Genomic DNA, 26961 nt, shown 5'->3' on the forward strand with positions numbered 1-26961 from the left:
TCTGACTCCAGGCCTACATACATTCCAAGTATTCTGAATGTAACTGAGTGAATATCTTTTTTTTAATGTTGCCACTGATAGGTTAATGGATTAAGATAATTCAGTTGCATTCCATAGATAATGAGATACAAAATCATCTTATCCACTGTCTGCCTTAAGTTACTGGACCATTTACTCTCAGCCCTACTAGAAACAGCAGAAAGTACCTAGGCTTTGGAGACCTGGGTCCAAATCCTAATTCCACCACCAGCTGTGTGCCCCTGGGCAAGATATGTGACTTCCCTGGGGTCCAGATTTCTCCTTTGTAAAATTAGAATTATATTACATACTTTGTAGGGTGTGGCTTAAATAAACTAATACATATAAAGTACTTAACACAAGTTTCGGAAAATAACAGATGCACACACACACACACACATACACACAAACACACACACATACACACAAAGAGAATTCTCTTCCCATAATCAATGCCAAATTTATGTGATTTCATTCCAACTAGCTGGGGCCTTTACCTTTGTTTTTGCCAGTTTCCATTTCTTATCTATAAGTAGTAAAAACGGATTTTAGAGACTGGGCTCACATCTTCCTGTAATACACTTTTGGCATGAATTAGCATAGATTTTGGTATGTACCTTCCCTCTGATACTTACTGGTTCCCTGCATGTGGGATCTTCTTGATTTCTTCAGGTTCCCTTATGCAAAAATTGCTTGCCTAAGTCATGCCTCATTTTGATGTTTGGCTTTAAACTGTTGGCTCTTCTCTAATTCTCAAATTATGTGAGCTTCCACCATCTCCCCTCCCCATAAGCTCACTCTTCCCTTTTATCTCAGCTGTGCTCTGACTGCAGAACTCTACATGCTCCTAGGCAGTCCTGCTTGGGGCTAATACAGGCCACAACACAGAGGGAATACTTACCAGATGGTAGCCTCCTCATAGAAATTTTTTCTGTTTCTTCATATTACATGAGATTATGAGATTATTTAGATATTGGAAGCTCATTTCTCAAAGGAATTTATTTGGAGTATCCATGGTTTTCCTCATATTAATACTGTTACTATGAACATTTTAGTCTACTTTACTGCTTTATTTTCTATAATACATAACATTTTTAACACATTTATAGTCACATTACACATGGTATATCATATGCTTCTTTTTCACTCAACATTATTTTCATTTTTACAGTGATTGATTATACTTTCATGGCCAAATTGCTATCTCATAAGTAGACATAATACTATTTATCTAATGTTTCTTTTTTGGGTAGAGATTTACATTGTTTTCAAGTTTTGAATATTACAAATTAAACCATAATGAACATTTAATATATAAAATTTATTATCCTTATATTTGACAATTTATTTTTTAGGATTCCCAGAAGTGAAATTACTGGGGCAGAATGGGCACATTTTTATGGCTCATAATGTATTTGCCAAACTACTTTCAACAAAGATGTAAAAATTTATGCCAGAAGACTAATTCTACCTGTAGCTCAGCTTTAATATGGATCAAGTTCCACATAGAAGTTGAAATTAAAGGACTTTTAAAGTGGCTTTTGCTATCTCCACTATCTTTGGCATGGAAGGAAATTTGATGCATATTCTGCTCATTCTGCTCAATTTTGTCAAGTCTGTTCTGAGTTATTATTATAAATACATTTAGTCATCTTGAAATACTTTCTAGAATAAAGTGGGATATAAATAAATACATGATACAATTGTTAACCAAGCACAAGGCAGGTTTCTGAACTGTTTTAAGTGTTTTGTCTTTGTGGGTTTATTTTTGTTTTTATTTTTGTTTTGCAAACATGGTCTTCTGGGCTAAATGCCAGTTGGTACATATCTTCGGACACATTCAATTCTTTCCTGTAACTCCCTCTGTGAGAATTGCTACTTTACTTTCACGTACAGATGATGCCCAGTTGGTATTGTATTAGATTGATGCAAAGGTAATTGCGGTTTTTGCCATTACTTTCAATGACATTCAATGAATGCCATTAATTTCAATGGCAAAAACCACAACTACTTTACAACTCTTCTGAAAAACATACAAAAATAGAGTATCGAGAAAAAATACAAATATGTTTATGCCCAATAACTTTACTCCTAAAAATTAGTTATAGAAAAAAAATGCTTTTTAGAGCTAATTGCTCAACACAACTTAAAGATTCAGCAGGATAGAAATAGATATGTAGTTTATGGAGGATCAGCTGAAGAGTGGCAGAAATAGACCTTTATGGTATTTTCCTGCCTAGTATCTATAGCCTCTTTGGTAACAACTCTCAAATTACCCTCTACCATATCCTGAGTGTATCAATCAAGTCTTTCTACAGGCTGTAAAGATAGCCTGTGCTACATGGAGTAAAGATGTTAAAATGGCACCATTCTTGATACAGCTAAGGGTAATTGATACAAATATATAGCTAGAAGGAAAGATTTCTGGCAAATGCATTTTAACAGGGGGAAAACATAAGGAAGGGATTAAACTGGTGAATAAAAGTAGCTTTTTGTCCTATCGTGTTCAGACCAATATTAAAAAGCATTTGAGAGTGAATACAAACTAATTTAGAACATAAGCTTAAAAAATTACTTTGGTAGAGACTAATACCATGTGCACTATTGAAAAATGTAACCTTATTTTCTAAAACATTATCTAGGTAAATTCAATATTCATTAAAGCCTCATAACATGTTTTTAAAATAAGCTAAATAACATGTATGTCATTCATTGACACAGAAAAAAATGATATACCATGATTATGAAAAATTGAAAAACATGATATATTTTCAAATATCTACATTAATTTGGTATGTTCTCAATTACTAATATTTGATTTAAAAGTTTTTACAATGATTTCCTTAAGGGCTTTATTCAGTGACATTTCTTCACTTACTTACATCGAATATATAAATTTACTCGCACGGGATAGATTTAGCATCTATTATGTGCAGTATTACTCTAGGCTGCCTTCTCTATGCCTATTTTCCAATGTATACTCTTCAGGAAGAAAATGGAACTTAATGTTAGTCTAATGAAAAATATAATTTGGAAGGCATGCCTACAACAAAAATTCTATAGAGCACCACAAAATCTAAAGCTTAGAATTCAGATATTTATGTAAGTTGTACATATTAGTATGAATATATATAAATTCTATTTATTACCAATATCTGTACCGTCTTCTGAAATTTAATTTTTATCAGTGATGCTCAAAGACAAATGAAAAAATACAGCATAAAGAAAACTAAGAATTCAACAAATTATATCATAGGACCACAAAAACTGGGGAAATAAATTATTTCAAAGAAAAGAAATGTAGTTGTATCATGAAAGCAAAAATTAGATCTCATTTAACTCTAGAGCAAGTTACTGTCCTAAAGCTCATCATGTTTTAAGAAAATATTTGCAGAAAAGACAACGGTGTGACTATGCTGAATTCATCTAAGCATTCATTTCTAATATGCACAATATTTGTGAAAATCATTGTCCTTTACTCTCTTGGGTCCTAAAATATATGTTTACCTGAAAGCCACAAAGACTTTTTATGAAATATTATTCTTTAGTGGGAAAAGTTTTGTTTGGTTTTCAACAGGGACCATAAACAATTCATTAGAAAAGATAAAACTCTGAGACCTATGATATGAAAGTGCAGCCTCTGCCAGCCCTCCAGAAGTCCTTAGCTATGCTTGTAACGTAATCCCCTCATTGATCCTTCAAAGCTACTCCTATCTTGGCAACGTCTCTCCCAGCAGCTGTGTGCTTTGCACTCGGAGCTTGTAGTCTCTTCCGTCTTCATTATGGACAGTAAATCTTTGACGAAGTGCCTGTAAACTTTAGCAAAAAGCTCTATACACATATTTAAGACAAGGGATCAACACCCTTCCAGAAGCATAAGAGCTGATTATCTCGGTACATGTGCAAGTGATAACTAATTGGTGGTATAGATAAAGCAGAATACTGAAATAGGCAGTATTCTGTGGTTTAATCCAGTTCACTCCAGCAGAAAGGAAAGGAAAGACAAGAAACTACTCTATGTGATTAGGGGGAAGAAAAATCCATACTTTCCATATGGGAATTTCTCATGTGTTTTCTTAATGAACATAAAGAGAAGTTGAGAGAGTCTTTCAAGCTGTTAAAACTACTAGTATGATCTCTTTGGGGATGTGAGAGTATGAATTTCCTAATTCCATCAGAACCATTAATGACTTCAGTTCCTTTCTTTTACAACAGAGGAAGTGAAGAGATTCTTCACTGCACTATGATTGTGAAAAACAGAAGGCAGGAAGAATGATTTGTAATCATGTTGTGGGGAAAAAAATTCTTCCACTAGAAATGATTCTCGTTGAAATTCTAAAAGCTCTTTAAAGGCTAGATAATTTATTGTAATGGAATGTACTTATGCGTTAGCATTGCATAATAGCTGGAAGGTTTTTTTTTCTTCCAAAATGTTTATTTCTTTAAAGGGTGCCTTAGTGTCCAATAAAGAGTGTACATTTTTATGTCAATCCTAAAGTTAAGACAGAGCTAAGAAAATTCCAAGAGGAACAGATCTCTCATGCTCTTCTTTTTTTTCATAATTTTTTAAAAGGAGTGATTTCCTCACTCAAATAACTGATGTTAAGAGAAGTAAGAGGTCATATATCAGGTAAACAAACCAGAACCAGGAGATAATTCCTGAAAGTAGAATAAGGGAAATTGTTCAGTGCTCAAGTAATTTGAATTTCAGAAAAAGAGGGAGGAAGAGACAAGCAGGGAAGGAAATATAAGGTTCCTGAAACCAGAAGGAACTAAGAGCTTCCACCCCTGGACTCACAATGCAGGGATGCAAGCACTTTGTAGAGCTGAAGAGAATGAGCAAAAGAAAGCTGCAGTTATTATACTAGCAAAACCAGGCAAAGAATCATTTGAACATGTAAATTAAATGATATGAGTACTGGATTTTTTCTTTGAAGATTCAGGTCTAATTTGTTTAAGTGAATTAAAACAAATGATGTATGTTTAATCGTGATCATTTTTTGTAATACATATTTATATATGTGACATAGATATATAGTTGTAATATTGGAAAGAAGACAAAAGACAAGCCCATTAAATAGTGAGCTGGCCAAGACTTAATACGGTTAGTCTATAAGTAAACCATTTTTATAGCAATATACTTAGCTTGCTAGAAGCCTACTTAAAGAGAAAATTTAAATTATTTATCTTAGGGACTTCAATTCATCAAATCATAACTAATTATCTATGGTATATATAGACAATAATTTTTTTTAATTTTTAGTCATTAAAGGTCAGAATGAATATAAATGTGTATTTTTTATCCTACAATGAAAAATACATAAGTGTTTTTAGCTAATTTACTTATTGTGATTCATATTTAATATATATCCAATTGGCTAGTTAATAAATCTAAATACTATAGCCTGTACAATCATAGTCATGCATCATTTAATGACAGGGACACATTCTGAAAAATGAATCATTAGGTGATTTTGTCATCCTGCAAATATCGTAGACTGTACTTACACAATCCTAGATGGTATAGTCTACTACACACCTACCCTATATGGTATAGCTTATTGCTCCTAGGCTACAGGCCTGTACAGCATGTTACTGTACTGAATACTGTAGGTAACTGTAATACAGTGATAAGTATTTGGGTATCTAAACATAGAAAATACAGTAAAAATGGGATATTTTAAGCTTATGTACCACTGCCATACATGCATTCATCATGGACCAAAATGTCTATGTAAAATGCAGCACATGACTATATTCAAAAATGAAATTAATGGATCAAGGAAGAAGTATTAATAAAATTTTAGAATATTTTGAACTAAATGTAAATAAAAATACAACTTACCAAATTTGTTGGATCCAGCAAAACTAGTGCATAAAGGAAAATTCACAATGCTGATAACATGTATTGAAAAATAAGAAATATTTAAAATTGATAATCCAAGCGTAGGAAAACAGAGAAAGGAAAGCAATGCAAGCCTAAGGCAAGTAAAAGAAGAGAATAAAAATTAGAGCAGAAATCAATGACATTAAAAATAGGAATTGAATAGAAAAAACAAAAATATAAGCTAATTCTTTGAAAAGATAATAGCATTAATAAACTTATGGCTAGGCTAACCAAGAATACAATAGAAAAGACACAAATGAAATATCATAAATGAAAGAAAGTTATCACTACTGATTCCATTAACCTGAAAATTATAATTAAATAATAGTATAAAAAGGTTGAAGGTTCTTTGATAACTCAGTTGAAATTCACCAATTCCTTGAAAGGAATAAAATACCAAAATAGAGTTTTGTAGAAGTAGATAACTTGAATAGACCTATACTTATTAAAGGTGTTTAAGTAATAATCAATAACACTGCAAAAATAATAAATAAATAAAGCTGATTTCCCTGGCAAGTTCAACCAAACATTTAAGGAAGAAAATATACAAATTATCTACAATATCTTCCAAAAAAAAGACAAGCAGATGAAACACTTCCTTACTCATTTTATAAGACCAGCATTATCATGTCTAAACTAAATAAGGGAGTTGCAAGAAAGGAAAACAGCACTGAAATATCTCTCATGAACATGGATATAAATATTCTCAACAAAATATTAAGAAATTCAGACCAAAAAAGTATTTAAAAAATTATACACCATGACCAAGTGGCATTTACTGCAGGTATTCATGACTGGGTTGACATTTGAAAATCAATTAATGTAACCCATCATATCAACAATCTAAAGCAGTAAAAAATCATATGGTAGTATCAATAAACACAGAAAACGTGCTTGACAAAATCTACCATTCATTCACGACAAAAACTGTCAGCAAACTAGGAAGAGAGAACTTTCTCAACTTAGTAAATAGCACCTAAAAAAACTTACAGCTAGCATTATACTTAATGGTGAAAAACTCTAAGTTTTTCCAAGATCAGGAACCATGCAAGAATGTTCCCCTTTGCCACTACTTTTCAACATTATACTGGAAGCTCTTGCTAATGCAGTAAGACATGAAAAGAAGTTAAAATATATACAGATTGGAAAAGAAGAAATAAAACTGTTTTTGCATACAATATGACCATCTATGCAGAAAATCCAAGAAACAATAAAAATCTTCTAAAACTGCAGATTTAATATATCCATAATCAAAATCCCAGCAAGCTATTTTGTGGCTATTGACAAACTGCTTCTAAAATGTATAGGGAGAGGCAAAAGATCCAGAATAGCGAACATGAAACTGAAGGAAAAGGACAAAGTTGGAGGACTAACACTATCCAACTTCAAGACTTACTATAAAATTACAGTAACCAAGACAGGGTGGTACTGGTGAAAGAATAAACAAATAGATCAAGAGAATAGAACAGAGGGCCCAGAAATAGACCCACATAAATAAGGTCAACTGATATTCAACAAATGAACAAAGGCAATACAACAGAGAAAGTCTTTTCAAGAAATGGTTTTGGAACAACTGGACATCCAAATGCAAAAAAAAAAAAAATGATTCTAGCTACACCTACATACCTATTAGGATGGTAAAAATCAGAACACTGACATTATCAAATGCTGATGACATTGTGAAGCATCAGGAACTCTCATTCATTGCTGATAGGAATGCAAAATAATATCTCCACGTTTTAAGACAGTTTGTCAGTTTCTTACAAAATTAAAACATACTCCTAGCATACAATCCAACAATTATGGTCCTTGATATTTACCCAAAGGAATTGGGTTATGTTCCCACAAAAACCTGCATATAGATGTTCCTAGCAGCTTTATTCATGATTGCCAAAACTTGTTCTGTATATGAATGAATGAACTGCTACATCCAGACAGGATGTATTTATATATATAGATTATATATATATATATATAAAATACAGCACTAAAAATAAATGTGTTATCAAGCCATGAAAATATATGGAGGAAGCACAAATGTATATGACTTAGTGAAAAAGCCAATCTGAAAATATTACATAACATATAATTCCAAGTATATGACATCCTGGGAAAGGCAAAGCTATGGAGTCCAAGGATCAGTGCTTGCCATGGTTTAGTAGGAAGAGAGGAATGAATAGGTGGAGCACAGGATTTTTAGGACAGTGAACTACACAGTCTAATACTATGATAGTGGATACATGCCATTATTATACATTTTTCCAGACACATAAAATATATCATACCAAAAGAGAACCCTAATGTAAAGCATGGACTTTAGATGATAATGATGTGTCAATGTAGGTTCATCAATTCTAACAACAGCACAGATAATGCAACCCAGACTCATTGGAGATTGCATGAACCTGGACCAGTTGCCAACATGACAGAGACCAAACAATATGTGCCCTTATAGGTGCTACCTATTGCACCTACGTCCCTGATGAAGAAAGTAATGTCACAGATGCTTTAAATAATTTGTCAGTTCAAATCCATGATATAACTCATTCTCAAATTGGTTATATATCTTACCTACTCACTGCAGTTATGTTTTGCTAATAGGCATTATAACTATCATTAGCTTCTGCTTTTTATGCTGTTGTGTATACTGTAGATGTTGCCTGTATGCACACGCCATGGCTATACCTTATAGAGCTGTATACTTCTTCTCCTCACACTCAATTCAGGGACTCTTGTACAAAATTGGTAGAAAGAATATAAGAGCTAAGGTATAAGGTAGATTGCAGTGTTATGGGTCCCCTTCCAGTTTACTTAGGGGTGTATATCTTCTGCTTGAACCCTGGAGGTGAGCCAAGGCCATGATATTGGGAGGTGAGACAAGGACATGGTGCCCAGCCAAAGAGCAGGTGTCCCTGAAAACCGAAACATCTCAGGGCATAGCTGGAAACATACCAAGGAAAACAGTTTCATTGCACATATATATACAGTAGGCAAAGAACCAGAAAATTGCTTAAAAGAAGCTTAGAGATGAGAAATGGGGCAGATCTCTAGAACTATCCTGCTACCAACCAGGAGTGCCCCATATGTAATTCCTAATGAACTCATTTGCTTGCCAAGTTGGATTTGCCTGCATTAGTCTTTGGTCTCTTGACTCCCTCCCAGTTTGGAGGAAATGTTATGATCCCATTTGCTCATAACAGGTAGAACCATGATGCTCTATGGGAAGAGTGAACATCATTTTATTGATCAAACTGTAGAATAGTAGAAAGCCAGCATTCCCTGACACTTGGGTGGTTTACCACTATGTGGTACTAAAGTATTTGATAGAACAGATGGTAAAGGCATGTTCTTTGCTTGATACAGAGGGTTAATACAGGTTGAAAAAAATCTCTAGATGGTACTAGATAAATCTATTATACTAAATGTGAGTTTTTAGAAATAGATAGAACTTTTTCCTTCTGAAGGCAACCATGAGGTGGTAAGGAAGCTTCTTTTCTGTGAATCAGAACTCAGGAAAAAATAGACAACTGAATAGACTGAAAATAACCCACATTCTACGTACCTTCTGGTAATTTATAAGAGAAGATGAGATATATGCCCTCTTGTGGTAGGGAATAAAGAGAAAAAAAGGGTAAAAGCTTTTTCAAATCTTAATCTATTCAGGAGATTAAACCTAGCATTGAATCATCTGTAGAATCAGACATTCCATGGAGAAAAATTATTGTTTGTATTTTAACATAAAAATTCATTAGTGAATAATAACTTAGAAGAAGAGAATGGTCCAAAATACACTCACTTCAAAATGCTCCACAAAACACAAGTCTATTTATTCACTCAGTAAATCACTGTCTACTTCCAATTGCATACTAGTTATGCTATCATCCCTTCCTACCCCCTTTCCAATATCTTACCACAATAGAAACCAGTCACAACTATATCTCATTTTGGATGGGCTCCTCTTAAAACAGATTTACTTTCTTCTTCTTCTCCTTCTCCCTCTCCTTCTTCTTCTTGTTCTTCTTTCCCCCTCCCCCTCCCCCTTCTCCGCCTCCTCTTCTTCTTCTTCTTCTTTCTTTAGAGGGAGTCTTGCTCTGTTGCCCAGGCTGGAGTGCAGTGGCGATCTCAGCTCACTGCAACCTCCACCTCCCAGGTTCTAAGGAATTCTCTTGTCTCAGCCTCCCAAGTAGCTGGGATTGTAGGTGTGCCCCACCACGCCTGGCTGATTTTTGTATTTTGTAGAGAAGAGGTTTGATTTTGTAGAGAAGAGGTTTTACCATGTTAGTCAGGCTGGTCTTGAACTCCTGACCTCAGGTGATTCTCCTGCCTCGGCCTCCCAAAGTGCTGAGATTACAGGCGTGAGCCATAGTGCCTAGCCACATTTACTTTCTAGAATCCATTTCCTACTCTGGCTATAATATTAGTGGCTCTGGTTTCTTTAATGCTCCTTAGTTGAATTTTGTGTTAAGTGGACACATACACCAACATATATAAGCTGTTCTATATATATTATATTTCTAAAGTAGCTACAGAGATCAAGATTAAACAATCCTAACTACAGATAATATAATAATAAGAGCAGCAATTATAGTCAAATTACCTTTCTCTGGACTTGGTCACTCTAGATACTTATTGGACACTATAATTTTACATTTCAATATGATCCCAAAGGAGAATTTAAGTAGAACTTTGAATCAATTGTGCCTTAATTTTGAAAAATTATTTGGAACCTTTTGGTTGATTCCCTTTTTTGACTGAGTTTTCCTTTTTTTTTTTCACCAATCCACTGTCTGAATGGCTATCTTAGATTTTTACTGCTCCTCACAAAGAGGGAGGAGTAAAGATTTTCACTTCTTCCATTAGAAGTGAAAATAACATTTACTGAGTGCTTCTGATACTTCAGCAAAGTGCTGGTCACTTTCCATACATTTTGTCACTTAATCATGTCAACAAGTATACAAAGTAAATATAATTTTTCCTATTTTAAAGGAAGGAAAGGAAGATCCAAGAGGTTAAAGAGCTTGCCTAAGTTTCACATATCTGATAAGTAATAAAGCAGAGAACCAAGACTGAAACTGTGTCCATGCCCTCCGATAAAATGCTTCTTTTTCCAAAACCAACTATTTTTACTTCTTCCAAAATTTATCTTTCTAACTTTCCTACATTAGTTAATAATACTGATTAATAGTATTAATGACCATGTGTGGTGGTTCACACCTGTAATCCCAGAACTTTGAGAGGCCAAGGCAGAAGGATTGCTTGAGGCCAGGAATTGGAGACCTGCCTGGGCAACATAGCAAAACCCCATCTTTAAAAAAAAGTAATAATAAAAATTAAAATTACTGTTATTTAATATTAGTTTATATAATTTAATATATGTAATATATAATTATATACGTTAGTATTAATACTATTAGTTAATAATACAATTCATTGTATTTCCCAAACTAAAAAATTAATTATTTGCCATTCTTCCTTTTTCATCACATCTCCTCCTTCCTTGCTTCCCCACTGCCACTAGATCTTGTCAAGTCCACCATCTTCAAATAGTTCTTGCATCCCACCTGTCTTGCCTGTCTCCATGGTAAGTACGACAGTCAAAGCTCTTATATTGCCTATTGACTACTAACTGATAGTCATTACTGTTTTCTGGAAGAGGTCCATTCTCTTTTATTGTTATGTAAGTGATCTTCCTAGTACATGCCCCTAGCCATTTCCTTTCAGGTTAAGTGGTACACAGGGCCCTTACCAATGTGGTCCAAGCCTCATTCTGAATTTCATCTTCTGCCTCATGGGACTTCTTACCCTGCCTCACACTCACTATATGCATGATGTCACCTCTAACTAGAATATTCTTCTTCCCCTTATCCTCCCAGAGTCTTTGAAAACTATGCTCTCTTCTCTGCAGTCTTTCTTAGATATCTCATCCCTCTTAACTAGAATTTAGTTCTTCATAATTTGTGACTCTCTGATATTTTGTGCATATTTCTTTTGCAGCACCTAATCTATAATGCTATAATTCCTTGTCTACAAGCTGATTTTTCCTTAATACCATGTGTTACAGGTACTAAGCACATTATAGGTATATTGTAGGTATTCAAATCTTAGACAGACATTTCATTTGCCTAAAACAACAGAAATATCTGCATAATGAATTGGCAAAGAATTTATTGAAGAGAATACCAAATACTGGAAAGAATGTTTGAAACAACAAAGATTTATGGCCATTGAAGTGTTATTTAAGTACGAAAGGCTAAATTATTGTGCATAAATATTTTCAAATATATTTCTGCAAATAACTGTCCAAAAATAACCCTAATCTATGAAGACTCAAATAATATAGAGTTCTGATATTCTGTTGGAATAGAGTACTAAATATTTCGGAAGTTCTATCCAGTAATAACAACTTTAAATATTTAAAATAAATTTCTTCCCAAATGACCCTTTGTATGGGGTGTGTTAATGAATCTAAATTATAGACTCTAGTAATAAATCAAATCTTACAGTTGTTGGCAGTAGAAATTGTATTTTATAGAAAGCATTAAATCTTTTCCTAAGAGAGTAAATATATATTAGATAAAGTATATAAAACACTCCATAAATGTTAGACAAATAAGGGAATTAGTACCTCTGTATTTTTTACGGATTTAATTCGAAAGCAAAAGAAAAATTAATCTTCAAAATGCCCTTAAATAATTGTTTAAAATTAAAACTAATAAGGTATTGAAAGCATACAGCTGCTTCAGAATTTAAAACAAAACTGGAACAGAATTTCTTGGCCATAAATAAACATCTTAAAGACATTGCTTAATAGAACACTTAGCCACTTTTATTCAAACAGTAATTATTTTCTAAACATTAGTTTAAGAAAGAATGTCTCTCTAGATTTTTTTTTAAATCTTAGAGTATTTTACAGTCTTCAGATTTCCCTCTTTTTCCTCCCTAATACTCTTTTTGGCCAAATTATGTTTATGTCAGGACCCAAGACAGAAACATCTTTTAGTAACTTTCCCTACCTCCCTGCAACCTGCACACATAGAAACAGAATTAATTGCTCCATGGGCTGCAGTTCTATTGTGCTTCATGGACACCATTTGTTATAGTTGTTGCTTTTTAAAACTATTATTTTCTTCTGCTAGACTAACACCTCCATGCAGACAAGGACTAATTCCACTTTAAGGCAACAGGAGCATGACTAAGGATAAACCCTAAATGTTATCATGGTGGCATACCAGCAAACCAGAGGAACACAAATAGATTCCAGTAATATTTCTTTATTTGGGGAAAAAAATCATGGCAGCAACTTTCCCTGGCACTATAGCTTACAACTACAAAAATCCAAGCATTAACATAACAGACGCACTCAATAAGTATTTGATGGAGATCACTGAAAACCCTAATATAGAACTTTAGTATCCCCAAATATAGGTGGGTGGGGGGAGGAAGATATCTTAAAGGAAGTGGGAAAAATGTATGTTCTACTTATATGTGTGCTTAAGACAGACAAGGCATCACATAACTTGAAAAAACAGTGAACTTGTGTATTCCCCACTCGGAAAGCATAGAGCCTACTGTTTCCTTGGGAAAATGTACTTATGCTTTAACCTTAATCTGTTTTTCTCAACCTGAGATGGCTGAGAAGGTTTAGTGTGGCCTTTTGAGAAAGAGTGTATATAACCTTCTAAGTTAAGGGAGAAGAAAATTTGGGCTCAACATAGCATGATTTGGGCTGAGTTAATGTCACTTCCCAAGGCAGAATAAGAATCAGAAAGCTTTAAAGAACCAGGAAACCTGTCAAATCCCTAAAACAAAGGATCTTCCAGGGGGTCCTGGGACATTGTAGGTATTCAAATTTATTATATTTTAGACAGAAATTTTGAAAACCTGATGAAAAAATAATATAATCTGTTTACCAGGAAAAAACACTACTTATTTTTCTTAAAGCATTATGAAACTATAGGGTTTCCAGAAGTCCATCCATCTGTGCATGTGAGGGTAAAAACCCCCAAGGAAGTCAGAAGCAACTCCAGCAGGAGCTGACAGACTGGTGGGCTTTGAAAATAAGAGCAAACATGCCTTTCAGTGGCTGGGTGTAATCTTCCAGAGGCTGAGTAAGTCCTCCAGCGGCGACATCATATTAACAGTTGGGAACTGAGCAAGTGGCTGCCAGAAGCTAAAAGCATTTTGGGACTCCAAGCCAGAGGCAAACAACATAGAGCTACATGAAGTGAGCCAGAAGTAGGAAGTTCAGAGTAGTGCTTCCCTGATGGTCCGTTTAAATGGGGTTGCCTTGGGACAGAGTTTTGAGGCACATGAATGGGAATGGTTCTTAGAGCTCTCTCCTTGAAGAGAATTTGCAGGAAGGGAGTATAAATCTTTGAAATTTTTTTTTTATAGTCCAACATAGCTCCTGTTAACAACCTCATGAGAAGGCTAAATAAGTGACTGTATTAGTCGTGGTTCTCCAGAGAAACAGAACCGAATAGACATATAACATGTGTGAGTGCGCATGTATAACACAAATATACACAACACACATTACACACACACACACACACACACACACACAGATTTATTACAAGGAAGTGGCTTATACCATTAAAGAGGCTGAGATAATTGCCAAGATCTGCCGTCAGCAACCTAGAGACCCTGGGAAGGTGATGGTGTAGTTCTAGTTCAAGTCCAAAGCCAGGAGAAGACCATAGTTCCAGCTCAAAGACCATCAGGCAGAGAGAGCAAATTCTCCTTTCCTCAGCCTTTTTGTTCTTTTATTACAAGGAAGTGGCTTACACCATTAAAAAGGCTGAGAGAATTCCCAAGATCTGCAGTCAGCTCAAAGACCATCAGGCAGAGAGAGCAAATTTTCCTTTCTTCAGCCTTTTTGTTCTATTTAGGCCTTCAGTGGATTGAATGAGGCCACCCATATTGGGGAGGGAAATTTGCATTACTCATTCTGCAGATTCAGATGTTAATCTCATCCAGAAGAACCTTATATACACACCCAAAATAATGTTTAACCAAATATCCGGGAACTCTGTATCCCAGTCAAATTGACCTGCAAAATTAACCATCACATTGTCCTCAAATAGAAGAGTAACCAAACAAATTTTCAGGGATATCCAACCATAGACCAGAGTGGAACACAGAAAGACCTCAGATACTATTGCTATCTATTATAAACGTGGTTAACAAAGGCAGTCAAGAAGACTTTTCTGATATCATTCTTCTCTACCAAGAACAAACTAAGGCAATAAAAAACTGAATTGTTTCTTAGATTTTATTCCAAAATACAAGTAAAAATGTATCTTTTTATATTCCCTAAGCTATGTATTGAATGTATATCAGTAATACAGTACAATATCTGCCCTGCAGTGAACACATTGCAGTTTCTACCTTGCAACTCTTTTTGCAAAGAGTTGGTTCTTAAAAATTTGTTCTAAGTTTACTTCCAAAGCCATTATGATAGCATAAGAGTTGCACAATATTTATCTTGGCACAAGTTGTCTAATTTTTGCAAAAATGTGAGTATGATACTCTAACCCATCATATTATAAGTTGAAATAACTGGAAGCTTTTGAAAGAATTATTTATTTTCTTTTACTACTGCTCTAATTTTAAAATAAGATTGAGTGATTCTAGAAAAGTATCTAATGTTTGTCCACTTAAGAATATACTTAACAGTGATTTTATTGTATTTGATAGTCTTCTCATTTAATCTGTGAGTTGCAGCCACCAGAATTTGGTTAACTGACAGTTATCTACAAATGAGAAGGAGTAATTTTAATGGCAGAAATAATATGTAACTATCAAGAACTTAAATCATGCTCTATTTGATTTTAGATATTCTGTATGTTTGAGTTTTGTTTTTTCACATCAAACTTTGAGATGTTCTGCTAATACTCATCACCACTTTATTCATGATTACATGTCAACTGCATAATGGGAGGAAATTCAGACCTTAAAGCCCTACCAATATTAGGATATTAAATTTCAAAGGACTTTTAGTAAACCCATAAAGTAAATACATCTGCGCAGTTAATTGAAAATTGAATATACACAGTAAATCCAGCTTAAGAAAAACACTGATGGTGACGTTAGTAAACTAAGGCCTGTAGGAACAGAGGGGAGCAAAAACGTTCCCATCCCTTTTCTATAGGTTTCCTCACTAACATCTTCCCAGTATAACTCTAATGCCCTTGGTCCTTCGTCATGTAAGACTTTAATGGTGAAAGAGAAGACGACAAGATTTGATTTTTATTTTTTATTTGTATTCTTGCATGTTCCAGTTTATTCTCTTGGTTAACCAAAAATAAAAAGATAAAACTTCAAAACAGCCATGATTTTTCACTAAGCTACAATAATTATTTTGAAGATGAATTAAATACATATCAAATGATTATTAATTTGAACTTCCCATATTTAAATTATTATTTCAAAAATAGTTCATGATTTTGTCTGAATCATCCTCAATTATCTTTTATATTTGACCTTCTCTAGGACTTTTAAATATTATTTTGGCAAGTAATTACTTGCTAGAAAAAGTGTAGAGCAGAAAAAATTTAAGGATCAAAGGATTTGTATTTTTAATAATGATTTCAGGAAAAAAAATTCTCTGAGTTTCTTTTCCATTGGGTCCTGAAACCTGGATAAGTAGGAGAGAAAGGATTTTCATATCTAATAATAAAAGTTATTCTATGAATGTTCATAATATGTTTTTATAGATAATTTAATTATTGGGAATGTCTCTACTTTGAAGGCTGGTTAAATTACACAATTTCAGGGGGTATGAGGAAAGCATTAGTGTATACTCTGGGTTAGGGAGATCTTGAAATGGTGTCTAATGCAAGCTTCTTAAGCATACTCCTGGTTTCTTTCCCAACCTCTTGATTTCTCTGTTACCTGTTCCCAACCAGTTCTTCTTCCTTCTTTCCTTTCTCAGTCTGACTCCCATTGATTTTTCTGCTGTGATGTTTTCTTTCCCAGGTGACACCCAGACTGCCTCCCTTTGTCAGGATCATGATACTATTTGAGGAAATCCTTTATCTCCCAGTTTTCTTTCTCAATACCTCCTTCCTCCTAAGTATCCCTTTTTAATTTCCATATATTTTGAGGTCCACACTCCTTCAAGTTTCCTGCCAGTGGGAACTTCTTTCATTCTACCTCAATCATGGCCCCACATCTGGACTTCCCAAGAGCCATTGTCCACACGATCATTGCTTAACTACTGATGAGGTGAAATGAATAAAGGGAGGCCAGAACAGTAAAAGAACACAAAAGCAAAAAGACAAATTAATGGCAAGTTTATTCAATACTGGCTGTGCATTTCAGGGCAGGGTAGCTGCTAATAGGTCACAACATCCAGAAATCACTTTAACAGTGGCACATCTGTCATGACTGAGGGCCAGGCCCTGTCAGTGCTTGGCGCCAGGCCTGCAGCATCAATTTATTACTCCCTTTAAGGCCCCTGGTTTCTGATATCATCACTGATATAGGGTGTGTAGGGTCAGCCACAATTAATACCCAAGTTTACCTTCCATTCCCAGGAACCAGACTATTGGCTAACAGAACTTTTTCCCCAAAAGTTTAAAAACAACTGCGCTTAAGGAATATTATCTATAAAATCCTCACTGTTAGGGATAGCAAAAGGTCAATATGAATTGGATTATTTTTAACCTGATGACAACAATTGGAGACAAAAGTAATTTGAATGTTCCCAGAAGTGCCTCTATCTTTAAACTGAAAAGCTCAAGGAGTAGAAAAAAAAATTCAGAGCTGTAGAAAGACTATGGATTGTGGAATTTTTATTCATGAATCACTGTTACTGAGTGTGGTTTTGTATTTCTTAATCTGAAGAGAATTTTGGAGAATAAAGCAGTGACTAAGAAAAAACTGGGATTGCAAAGCAGCCATTGTATCAATGGCGGAATTCCAGGGTGATAGTGGAAAACAGTACACACTGCTTACAAAGTCAGATTGTTTTTCCATCGAAATTCCCCTTTAGAAGATCTGTCAATCAAGTAAACTCCATTCATTTTTTTAAAAATAGATGCTCTCTAAAAGTGCAGTCTCTCCAACTTTACTCATCTTTTTATTGTAATCCAATGGTTGTCTTACATATCTGGATAAATTTAATCCCCCAAATATCACAGAGGGTATAATATTATGTAAAATAACTTTAAACAAAATAATCCTAAACTTAAGGAAATTTTAAAAATTAACTTATAGGATGTATAGGTGTCATATTCATTAAGGTTTATAAAATGAACCCTCATAAATGTAAGGCATTCCAAGCATAGAATATAATATGACTAACCTGGGGGTCCTCAAGTTTTCAAGACTTCAGAATTGGCCTTTTCTTTAATTTCCAAATAAAAATCATTCAGCTCTTCATCCTGCATGATTGCAGGCATGCATGTCTCCTTTCACATTCCCCTTCCTTAATTTTACTAAGAACCCTGGCTAATGCTTATATATTCCACTTGCCCACCTTGGGTGTCACTACTCACTTCTTGCTCTTTCAAGCCACTTTCTTTGTTGCTGGCCAACTCATAGAATTCAAGTACTGGTGGCATGCTGCTACTACCTTCCTGCCAACCTCAGAAGAGAAAACAGCTACACTCATCATGAACTTAGTACAACTGTGGTTAAAAAACTGTCTTGAAATTTGCTTCAGCAAAGTTTAATGCAGGCTTCAATGATTAATAAGGCTTACTTATAAATTTAAGTATCCATAAAGGAATCAAAACAAAAAAAAATTTTAAGTCAGATATTATTAGTACTAACAAAGGTCACATACCATGCCTTTTTTTCGAGAAGTTCCCTAGATGTCATCTCCCTCCTTTCTCTGGCCCCTAAAGCTGAATCCCAGACCTCTGCAAATCAGGGTCTTTTACTCTGTCTCTTATCATATCCCAATGATCCTGTCTTTTGCCCCTGTCAGCCACCACCCAGGGAAAGCAAAGTTAGCCTAACAATCTCTCAGAACCGCCTGCTTAGTCAGTGGATATTGTTATTTTTACTACTGAGCAGAGCAATTTTTTTCTTTGTGTGAACCTCTTTCATCAAACATACTCTGAACTTCACCTTTTCATAAGCAATATCCATGTTAAGGTGATTTTCCCATGCTACTCAAAACTGAGTTCTGCTTATTCAAACTCCTCTCACCATAGAATTCATAAATAGTTAAAATGTTGCCCTACTGCAAGTGCATTAAATAACTACAATCTATAGAAATGTGTTCCTGGGGCTCAGCAGTATTAGACATGTCTAATTTTTGAAGGAGATAAAAACAAAGGGAGATATGGACAAAGGAATAAAGAGAAGGAAAAACTTGCAGGGCTTGAAAAAAAAAAGAAAACATAGCTAAGAAGGGACACAATGTCTTGTAAATACAACTGGGACTTTGCTATCCTACATACCATTAGGAAATTTCCAGGTAGTGTTCATATGTGTGTGTGTATGTATGTGATTATGATATACCAGGCTGTGCTGAATTCAGTAGAGTATTATACACAACAATAAAACCACACTTTTATGTCATTAACTGTAAGTTTAAATAAATGTAAAAATTCTCATGGAGTTCTACTTATATATCTGTCAAATTATTCACTTTTTGTAATGATAAGTTTACGTGTTTGTCTCTGTCACTAGACTGGACTTTCTGGGATTATAATCATATCAATTGGAAAAAAAAATCACATGAATTTCTGGGCAGTGAAATATCAAAAACAAAGCAAATCCTCCTGTATTAGTCCATTCTCACGTTGTTATAAAGAAACACCGGAGACTGGGTACTTTATAAAGAAGCTTAATTTCTTTATAATTGACTCACAGTTCTGCAGGCTATACAGGAAACATGACACCAGCTTCTGAGGAAGCCTTAAGAAGCCTTTATTCATGGGAGAAGGCAAAGCAGGAGCAGGCACTTCACATGGCCAAAGCAAGAGAAAGGAAGAGAGGAGGTGCCACACACTTTAAACAATCAGATCTGATGAGAACTTACTTACTATGGTGAGGACAGTACCAAAGGGATAATACTAAATCATTCATGAAAAACGCCCACCTCCACCATGATCCAATCGCTTCCTAACAGGCCCCATCTGACACTGGGGATTACATTTCAACATGAGATTTGGGCAGGGACACATATTCACACCATATCACCTCCTTCTTCCTTTTTTCTTTTCTAAGTTAGAAGCAGAGCAAAAGTCAGAGGAGGAGAGAATCTCTATCCTGATATTTTCCAGCCACCCGCTCTAGCTTCCTCACATTAGGATGTGGCTCCAAGGTCATTTCATCAGGCTGATCCTTGATCACTGGGTTGCCAATGGATGGGGAATGTGGCCCAGACAGCCAGAACAGAAGCAAAGCAAACCTGCACAACAAAACCAAAACTACACAAATAAGACTTAATTAAACTAAGAAGCTTCTGCACAGCAAAAGAAATCATTAACAGAGTAAACAGAAAACCTAGAGAATAGAACAAAATATTTGCAAATTATACCTCCAACAAAGGACTAATATCCAGAATCTACAAAGAACTCATGCAACTCAATGAAAAAAAATGAACGAACCACATTAACACTGGGCAAAGAACATGAACAGACACTTCTCAAAAGAGGAAATACAAGCAAGCAACCAACATATGAAAAAAATAGAACATATATATATTTTCAGGACTCTCTTCCCCATGTCTCCTCCACTAATCCTATCTCCTGCCTCCACCATTTTACAGGCACTGAACATCCAAATACTTACACAATAAGAAGAAACAGGAGACATTTTTATGATTGTTGTGGTTTTGCCACCCTAGCAAGGATTCCTCCCATGATTCACACCCATGACATTAGCACAGTAACTTCCTCAGTAATAAGTACCTGGGGGTTTGATAAGCTCAAACAAAGAACGTTTGAAACTTATGTGTATTTCAATAAACACAACTTCACTGGAGGCTTTCTTTTACTTGGTAGGACCAGGCATAAATATAAATATGACAATGTGATTGATGTAGAGGAAAAGTTCTTCAGAGAATCTTCAAAGGGAATGACTCTGAGAGAATAAGCAATCAGTCTAAGGCCACATGAATGGTGAGTGTCAGGACTAAAACTCAGGCCCCCAGATTCCCAAGTGAGTACTGTTTAATATGTGTCAGTGACCCTCAAATGCTGACATGCATAAGAATCATCAACAGTGATAATGAGGCCCTGTCTCTACAAAAAATTTAAAATTTATTCAGTCATGGTGGTGTACAACTGCAGTCCCAGCTACTCAGGAGGCTGAGGCAGGAGGATTGCTTGAGCTCAGGAGTTCAAGGCTAAATTGGGCTATGATTGTGCCACTGCACACCAACATGGGTGATGAAACAAGATTTTGTCTCAAAAAAAAAAAAAAATTACCAATGGTGTTCTCTAAAACCTGCAAGCTTCTTGGTCTCATCCTCAGAAAATCCTGTTTTGTAGGTTAAGAGTGGGACCTAGGAATTTCTACTGCTACTGAGCTTCCCAGTGATTGGAGCAACACTCTGGGGAAGTGGAAAGAGTGTCTGGCTGCTGAAAAGGGCATTGATTTTTCTCCTGATATTTATAGACATTTTTATTCTATCCTTGGTATTCTCTCACATTTCCCGCCCCCATCACCAGGCTCATAATTAAGACTAACTTATCCACAAGTAGAAATCCTGTTTAAACCAGAGGCATGATAAACTCTATGTAGTATTTTGGGTAAGAGTAAATAGGGAAAAGACAGGCTCCCTCCTGAGAAGATGCCACATCTTTTAAAGAATTGCACAAGCAATACCCAAATATAAATCCATTTTAAAATTTAAACAGTGCAGAAGAAGATAAATTAAGTGAATTTCTCCATTCACCCCTCCCCTAATCTCACCCTCTACGCAGAGTTACTCCTGCTAACTGTTGGTTATGCACCCTCCACTTTTCTATACAATTACCTACACAAGTGTTTGTGCAGTTTTTGTCCTTTTGCTTTTGAAAAGTTATGTTTATGAAAGGTTAAGGCATTTTTTTATTATATAGGTGACAGAAGATGACCTCACCAGCACAGTATCAAATTTAAATTAAGGATGCCTCAAGATGCATGATTGTTACTGGTAAATGCAGCATCAATTTTTGACCATTTTAGAAATAAAGACTTCCTGAACCTTACTCACCTCCTCAAATACATGTTGGTCAGTAAGTGATATTCATCAGTCATATAAAAAAATACCTGTGAGGATGCCAAAGGAAGAGGTAAAGGCTGGCAGTCACATCGTGTAAACCCGTGAATACTATTATAGTCTTCACTTGAGCACAAGGTGCTAAATTAATTCACCTCATTGCAAGCTCTGCAAGACTGAGAATGTTTCCATCAGAAGGGTTGAATGGGGTGGGGCCAAGGGTACAATGGGAGGTGCTGCTATGCATTCATATAAAGTATACAGCATTCACCCTGCTTTCTCACCTTCTAAACCCCATAATCCAGCTGTGAGCTTCAGCATTTCACTGAAATGGCTCTTGCAAAGATTACCAAGGAATCCTAGTTGCTAAACTTTATCCTCTTGACTTTGGTGGCATTTGCTGGTTGCCCATTTCTTCCTTCTGCAAAGATTCCTCCTCCCTTCTCCTCCAGCTCTGATAAACCACAATGTGAAACTTAGAATTTAATCTGTTTTACAGATTTCTCTTTAATATTCACATCTTTCAGGGTTCTGTCCTAGAAACCTAGGACACTTTTATGCTTGGGTTGTATCCTCTAACAGAGCTGATAAAATCCTATACTCTCAGCAATGACCCCCAAATCTGCATCAACAGCCCCATTTTTGCATTGAGCTCAAGGCCCACCTTCTACATAGCCAACAACAACTCAAACATGGCATGTCGAACAGGAAATGGGAGTCTTCCTCCTCACTTTCTCACTAACCCTGCTCCCTCTACCCCATGTATTATTCGTATCAGTTAAGGATAAATCAATCTATTAGTTCCTCACATTAGAAATGCAATTGCCATTCCTCATTCCTTCTCTTACCTTATTCTTCACATCAGTCAATCATCAACTCCTATGAAGTCCATATTCAAAATATTTATTTACTCTTTCATCTCTCTGCTCCCATTGCTATTACTCCAGTCCTTGTCATTGTCATTTGGAGCAAAGGATGCCCTAGCAGCCATCCCTATGTGGAATCTCTTTCCTCCTCCAATCCCAAACATTTTGCACCACAATGCCAGAAACTTCCTCAAATGCCAGAATCTTCTTCATCTATGTTTTGACCATTCATTTCCTTCAGCCAGAGTGTTCTTCTCTGTCAAAATCTCCTGCAGAATGTAGAGAAAACACTTTCTCTTCTATAAATCTGTGCCTGGCATCATCTCTCCACACCTCCTCATAAGCAGTCAGACCTTCCTCTGTGCCCCCACTGATCAGGACGCATTCTAATCTTCATCAGGCCAACATATTAGCAAGCACTTATAACAATATATTGTGATAACACACATCATTTCAAAACCCTACTCACTCTAGCAAACCTACTAAACTGAGAACTTTGGTGCTACAAAGACATATTTTTGAACCTTAGTACCAGATCTAAACCTTATCCTCCAAAATTTGTTCATTTGTTCTTTTGTTTATGTATGTATCCAGTAACTATTAAGTGTCTACTGTGTGCCAGACATGGCTCTAGGTATTAGGGATAGAGCAATGAGCAAGACAGATGAAAAACCCTGACCTCCTACTGCTTACATTCTAGTGATAAAACAAACAATAGACAAATATATAAGTAGAATACCTCACATTCCAAGCAGCAATGGTGTTAGGGAGGAAAATCAAGCAGAAGAGAGAATCGTGTTGGGACATGGTTAAGGGTGGGGAAATTCTAAATAGAGCAGTCAAAGAAGAGTTTAAAATATCATAATTCTAGTTTGTACTCAAAGGACAGCTTCCTGTAAAATCCAGGAAAAAATAGGACACTAAGCCTATGTTCCAGGCCCTTAGGAAAAAATGTGGGGGGAATAAATGGTATATAATGGTTTGAAACCCAAATTGCCCTTCATCATATGCTGTAGATTCATGAGAAGTATGAATGGACAGAAATGTTTTCAACCAGAGAATGCAGCTATAGGTCATATGTCTCTTGGGAGAACTTTGGACTTTAAAATGAAGAGAAACCCTGAAGCCCTAGGGCCTTATGGGGAACTTCAGAGAAGAGGCTTATGTATGTTATCAAGAACAAGCTTGAACCTGAACACTCCAGTTAGGCTGAAGAAGGTTTCGTAACCTGAAAAAGCAGAAGTAGCCCAGTTTCAGAACAAGAAAATAAATGGGTAGTAGGCTTGGGGAAGGTGTCTCTTAAATTAATATTTTTATTATTTATGTATTTATCTCTTCTCTACGTAGGAGATGTAGAGCCCACTTACAAACTAGTTCTAATTCCATGAAATCCAATGTTTTTACATAATTAATTTTATGCATATTATTTTTTTCAAATGTGCCAACAATTTTTATGGTGTCCGTCTGATGTGTAGCTTTAGAAAACAGTATTTCCATTATTATACACACAACATTTCATTACAACAAACAAAAATCATTTTTAAGCAGGACTATTCTAATGAAAACGTTTTTTGTTTCATTCTCTAACAAAATTTAAATCCTTTAAATACCATATTCAACTATTTCATTGACATTCTGGTAGGCTTCCCTGGGCTTCTCTTATCTAATAATCAATTATCAGGGATTATTAAATAAGGATAATTACTCAAGCTGTATCCAAAGGTCAGACTTATAAATAAATTGGCATCCTAGGGACAGTTATTTTGAAGAGATTTATTTACTAAGTGATGAAAGCTACAGTCATCATGTAATTTTGAATTTTTTTTACTATTATGTAGAACTTAAAATTTTTTCTGCAAATAAAAAGATATAAAGCAAGGGTTATATGACAAATTCAAAAATTTAAACACTGAAACTTCCCATCCTACCATTCTAGACTGTGAACTAAAGACTATCCTTGCAATAGTATACTGTATTTGTAAATGATGTCATTTGGAATGATAGATTGCTCCAAAGAAGGCAGAACATTCAGTGGGGGCAGGGAGGAGGGATAGAGAGAGAAGACTGAAAGACTTTTTTTTTTGTACAAATTATTTCATTCTTGAAGTTAGCTAGAAGCAGGCAACCCTGCTGTACAAAGTACTTTCCTTCAGTGACTATCTTTATCTGTTCTGTCTGTCCAGTTGCAGGTTTGAGAATGAAGCTTCAGATCAAAGAGAAGAGCCAAACCCTGCCAATGACCCAGAAAACCAGCATATCATTCAGGAGAAAGAAGACAGGACTGCCATATAATGCCTCTTAGGTCCCGTGTTTCCCACTCTGTCAGATACTCTAACTTGCCTCTACCTGCCTCTGATCTGTCTCCATATAGACTAGTTCTAACCTTTAACAAAAAGAACAAAGAGGTCATGGCTCAGACAATTTTTAGAACAAAGGGGTCATGGCTCAGACAATTTTTAGTAACATAGCTTGCCTTTTCTTGTGGAGGACACAAGAACATAGCACTTGGATGCTTTGCCTGAATTCAGACAACTTCTCACCCAGTCTCTTTGCACAAGTCCCTGAGCCATTATTCCTGCCTGAATTATACATCTCAGTGGTTGTACTTGTAGCATGCTGGAGCTACATTGGCTCACAAGAATGGATTATTAAAACTTCACAAAATATGTGTCTGTTGATCTCACTGTGGTAGCTTGAAATTGGTCATAGTAGGAGTATTTATACCAGGGAAATTGGCATATGGTATAAATCAAGGTGTTCTTCCTCTTCCAACCCTTACCTACCACCCTCCCCAAACCATACTCCTGTTCTCCTGCCCAAGAGAGTCCATTGTTAACTATATACCAGAAAACCACTGCTGACTACATGAAGAACTTGCATGCTGATGCTTTATCTAATTTCCATGGATATATTATCTAACACACTTGACTCCTTGTCTGACAGGATCTTAGTCCTACCCTTTTTAACTTACTCTTCCCTGCTGATGTCCATAGGAATATATTCTGCTAAAAGCTCCTTCAGCAAGGGTGATAAATATCTCTCTTTTCTTAAGTATCATCTGGTTTCAGAGTCTGAGTAAACCTGAACTTAACAAGTGAATTGTACATTCACTAGCTCTTCAGCCACCCTATTCTATTTCTAATAAATGATTGCTCTTCTTCAGCATCCCTAATAAACACTACACATTATCTTCTTATTAAAGATTATTTTGGCAATGTAAGTGACCATTTCAAGGAGGAAAAACCATTTGGAGCAAAAATTATATACATATAATTTACTGATTTTAAAAAATTTTACAATATTGATAGTAGTAGCAAGGGACCCAGATTAAACCTGAGTTGTATCCTTGTTCAGATTTAGTTCTTTATGCACATGTTTAATGAACCAGTGGGGTGACCTACTAGAAGTCTCTGTACAAGAAATCCTAAATAGCCTCCTAGGATGCAACTGGCTCCAAGGAAAAAGAGAATGAGGCACTATGGGTTTTCCCAATACCACAACTCCCTTACTATAGAAGAAGGGTAATCCTGAGATGAATTCAATTCAGAGGTCAAGTAATGTCACCTTGCTTTATAAGAATTAGATAAGAATGCCCAATCATTTCATACATTTAAGCCTTACGTCCTTCTCAAGATTTCTGAAAAAAATTATGGTGTTTATGTTTCCATGGTTCTACCCTCAGATTTGATGCTACTGCTTTCATCAAATTAGTTCAATGTGAGGGTCATTTGCATCACAGGTGTGGTTGCTCCTATTCTATATCACGTTAATTCAATTATCAGATTTAGTGTGTTTCCCAAATCCCACATTTCAGGTGGGGAAATGGGAGCACCAACAACAAGAACCAAGACAGTCTTGTGCAGAAGACTTTACTGGGGAGACTCTGGGATTTATAACACAGGAATATACTATGGTTTGCACATTGGTTTCCTCCAAAATTCATATATTGAAAGCCTAGTCACTAATATGGTGGTAGACTAGGAGATGGGGCCTTGGTGGGTGATTAGATCATAAGGGTGGAG

The 26961-nt window shown here is 35.6% G+C and overlaps 1 long non-coding RNA gene across 1 annotated transcript in view; it reads left to right on the top strand.

Moving 5' to 3' along the window:
* LOC105728795 (uncharacterized) overlaps nucleotides 1-25260 on the top strand; it is a 528968-nt gene extending 503708 nt beyond the window's left edge. Inside the window, exon 8 of the long non-coding RNA XR_010342958.1 lies at nucleotides 25123-25260. This is a non-coding gene — a long non-coding RNA (uncharacterized LOC105728795). The remainder of the gene's footprint in view (nucleotides 1-25122) is intronic.
* Nucleotides 25261-26961: the final 1701 nt, after the last annotated feature.

The sequence above is a fragment of the Aotus nancymaae genome, unplaced genomic scaffold (genome assembly GCF_030222135.1).
Source record: "Aotus nancymaae isolate 86718 unplaced genomic scaffold, 86718_ANA_hifiasm-v0.15.2.pri h1tg000016l, whole genome shotgun sequence".
Classification (NCBI taxonomy): domain Eukaryota; kingdom Metazoa; phylum Chordata; class Mammalia; order Primates; family Aotidae; genus Aotus; species Aotus nancymaae.